The sequence below is a fragment of the Lissotriton vulgaris genome, chromosome 6 (genome assembly GCF_964263255.1).
Source record: "Lissotriton vulgaris chromosome 6, aLisVul1.2, whole genome shotgun sequence".
Taxonomy (NCBI): domain Eukaryota; kingdom Metazoa; phylum Chordata; class Amphibia; order Caudata; family Salamandridae; genus Lissotriton; species Lissotriton vulgaris.
In genome coordinates this window covers 629,991,863-629,995,749 of record NC_141694.1, presented here as the reverse complement: position 1 = coordinate 629,995,749, position 3,887 = coordinate 629,991,863, and the positions used below count along the sequence as shown (strand labels likewise).

The 3,887-nt window shown below is 37.8% G+C and overlaps 2 long non-coding RNA genes across 2 annotated transcripts; one reads left to right on the top strand and one right to left on the bottom strand.

Annotated features, from left to right (window-relative positions):
* Positions 1-499: 499 nt before the first annotated feature.
* On the bottom strand, positions 500-1,142 carry LOC147707798 (uncharacterized). Its single transcript, XR_015296471.1, has 3 exons — positions 1,019-1,142; positions 835-906; positions 500-744 (listed from the first exon to the last, which is right to left on the bottom strand). It is a non-coding gene; the product is annotated as an uncharacterized LOC147707798 (long non-coding RNA).
* A 1,766-nt stretch (positions 1,143-2,908) lies between these two features.
* LOC147707797 (uncharacterized) lies at positions 2,909-3,551 on the top strand. Its single transcript, XR_015296470.1, has 3 exons — positions 2,909-3,032; positions 3,145-3,216; positions 3,307-3,551. It is a non-coding gene; the product is annotated as an uncharacterized LOC147707797 (long non-coding RNA).
* Positions 3,552-3,887: the final 336 nt, after the last annotated feature.

Here is a 3,887-nt window from a genome sequence, read left to right as displayed (position 1 = left end):
CTAGACAAGTATTAGTACTCCACACTAGAATATCATTTTTGTTACTCTCAAGATTTATTTTCATAAGAAAACATTTATACTCAATAAAACCATATGTTAAAATTACATTCAATATATACTTTGATTGGGTGCTCTGGTACAATCTTATATATACTATCTAACAATTCCGATTTACGGTGTCTATCACAGAGTCACACACAATTTAAAATCATATACTTTCATGATTACAAATTAAACACTAAACAAATACATTTCATATACATTAAAAAGTCCCACTGTCGACGCGTTTCGGTGCGTTGGTTACAATTATGGCACCTTCCTCAGGACAGACGAAGATTAAACATTTTTTTACTTCTTTCTAAAAAAGAGAATGCATGTAATTAATACATTATTCCTATGGAGAGTTGGTTCTAGTTGTGGACTGTTCTAGTAGTGTTCACTATTTACATAATAACTGCCCTTACTTGAAGTATAGGGATTGGTGTCCTTCTATGAAATTTCAGGACGACTGTATCTCCTTTTAACTGTGTGATTTAAGCCACTTGCATCATAATCAGTGGAGTCATAGAATTCTACGAAAAAGAGCATGGAATTATTTACCATACTTCTGAGACTTTCAACCTGTTTTCATACTTCTCACAGAGTCACTTACTATTAAAAGTCTGGTTGACACATATTCAATGGTGTCTTAAAGCAGGTACGTCTTTCAATATGCACCGTCTGTAATTGGTTATCTTGCCGTACCTGTAAAGTACACAGAGAATGCTATATACTTTGGATAATGATGTCTTAACTCTGGTGTTTATTTTCGAGATTTATCATCCATATACATACCAATTGGTTTTACACCTAATGATAACATTCAGGCTGTCCTTCCCTGCACCTTCTTAAGTGGTGTCTTGGTACCTATGCCAAAATAACATGACGTTCTGTTTTAGTATGCAGGTATACATGGGTCATGCATTTATCATCTACCTGTCCATTAGTTCTATGTAGATTGGAAAGGTTACATACATACCGATTAAGGGCTGCAGTTTCCCTTGGCAGCCTGGAATAGGGACAACGCTATCTCCTTTTCTTTGAGCGCTGTTAGCCACACTGTTGGTTTTGGGGATATTTTTATTTCTATCTTCTCCCAACCTGTACGATGAAAAGTCATATTAAGTGTGGTTTTATTTAAATCCTCACATTTAAGGTTACTGTTGCATATTCAAATACTTTTGTATCCCTTTAGTGCCAAGTTGACTGTTGGCAAGTATAGTCTCCACTCTCCTTACCCCTATTGGTGTATTAATGCAGTCCGGGAGTGAGCTGGGATGTTTGTCTAGGCTGTCAAATACAGCTATTCGAAAAGAACATACTTGGTTCCCATTGCTGTACTGTTACCTTTAAATACGCTGCTAGGTGCAAACCCTCACTAGAACGTGTGCTCAAGACAGGTTACAGAGCTATTGTCTTAAGATTAAAAAGCTGTAACCTTTCAGTTCAAAAATAGGATGCCGGGGCTTTCTCTTTTCATTATAGTGTTATAACCGGTTGCAGCCCCTCACTTTAACACGTGTTCAGTACAAGTTACAGATCTGTAGCCTTTAGGTTTACAGAGCTCCCACCCTCGGGTTTAAAATATAGTGCCAGACCTTTCCATGAAATTTTAATCTTAAAGATACAACAATGGATATGGTATCTTCATCCTTGTTCTCCAATTTTTCCGAATGCTCGCCGTTCTCCAAAGCATTCTATCTACCTTAATAGGATAGCGTCAAAATCATGAGTCCTTATCTTCAGATTTTAGAATCTCGGCGAACTTGCTTGTTACGACGTTCTGCTTTCACCGGAACTGGTGAGGGCAGTCGGTCTCGTGAGCTTTAATTACCCCTTTACTTTGTTAATTGGATGCTTAATACCCCCTAAATTGGCATTTAACATTTAATTACAGCAACCGTATGTCAGCGCCATGTTTGTAGTTTTCGATGGAAACCATTTGGGGACTACAGGGTCGCGGGCTCGATCCCAGGTCTCCCTTTGTAGATTTTTGATCTAATCCTTTGGCTCATACCGCCTTATTTTATAGGTTGTCCCCTCTACTCTCATTATTATTGTTTACGTATTAGAAGGCAGTAATTAAAAGTTAAATGCCAATTTAGGGGGTATTAAGCATCCAATTAACAAAGTAAAGGGGTATTTAAAGCTCGCGAGACCGACTGCCCTCACCAGTTCTGGTGAAAGCAGAACGTCGTAACAAGCAAGTTCGCAGAGATTCTAAAATCTGAAGGTAAGGGCTTGTGATTTGGACGCTATCCTATTAAGGTAGATAGAATGCTTTGGAGAACAGCGAGCATTCGAAAAATTGGAGAACAACGATGAAGATACCATATCCATTGTTGTATCTTTAAGATTAAAATTTCATGGAAAGGTCTGGCACTATATTTTAAACCAGAGGGTGGGAGCTCTGTAAACCTAAAGGCTACAGCTCTGTAACTTGTACTGAACATGTGTTAAAGTGAGGGGCTGCAACCGGTTATAACACTATAATGAAAAGAGAAAGCCCCGGCATCCTATTTTTGAACTGAAAGGTTACAGCTTTTTAATCTTAAGACAGTAGCTCTGTAACCTGTCTTGAGCACACGTTCTAGCGAGGGGTTGCATCTAGCAGCGTATTTAAAGGTAACAGTACAGCAATGGGAACCAAGTATGTTCTTTTCGAACAGCTGTATTTGACAGCCTAGACAAACATCCCAGCTCACTCCCGGACTGCATTAATACACCAATAGCGGTAAGGAGAGTAGAGACTATACTTGTCAACAGTCAACTTGGCACTAAAGGGATACAAATGTATTTGAATATGCAACAGTAACCTTAAATGTGGGGATTTAAATAAAACCACACTTAATATGACTTTTCATCGTACAGGTTGGGAGAAGATAGAAATAAAAATATCCCCAAAACCAACAGTGTGGCTAACAGCGCTCAAAGAAAAGGAGATAGCGTTGTCCCTATTCCAGGCTGCCAAGGGAAACTGCAGCCCTTAATCGGTATGTATGTAACCTTTCCAATCTACATAGAACTAATGGACAGGTAGATGATAAATTCATGACCCATGTATACCTGCATACTAAAACAGAACGTCATGTTATTTTGACATAGGTACCAAGACACCACTTAAGAAGGTGCAGGGAAGGACAGCCTGAATGTTATCATTAGGCGTAAAACTAATTGGTATGTATATGGATGATGAATCTCGAAAATAAACACCAGAGTTAAGACATCATTATCCAAAGTATATAGCATTATCTGTGTACTTTACAGGCACGGCAAGATAACCAATTACAGACGGTGCATATTGAAAGACGTACCTGCTTTAAGACACCATTGAATATGTGTCAACCAGACTTTTAATAGTAAGTGACTCTGTGAGAAGTATGAAAACAGGTTGAAAGTCTCAGAAGTATGGTAAATAATTCCATGCTCTTTTTCGTAGAATTCTATGACTCCACTGATTATGATGCAAGTGGCTTAAATCACAAAGTTAAAAGGAGATACAGTCATCCTGAAATTTCATAGAAGGACACCAATCCCTATACTTCAAGTAAGGGCAGTTATTATGTAAATAGTGAACACTACTAGAACAGTTCACAACTAGAACTAACTCTCCATAGGAATAATGTATTAATTACATGCATTCTCTTTTTTAAAAAGAAGTAAAAAAATGTTTAATCTTCGTCCGTCCTGAGGAAGGTGCCATAATTGTAACCAACGCACCAAAACGCGTCGACAGTGGGACTTTTTAATGTATATGAAATGTATTTGTTTAGTGTTTAATTTGTAATCATGAAAGTATATGATTTTAAATTGTGTGTGACTCTGAGATAGACACCGTAAATCGGAAT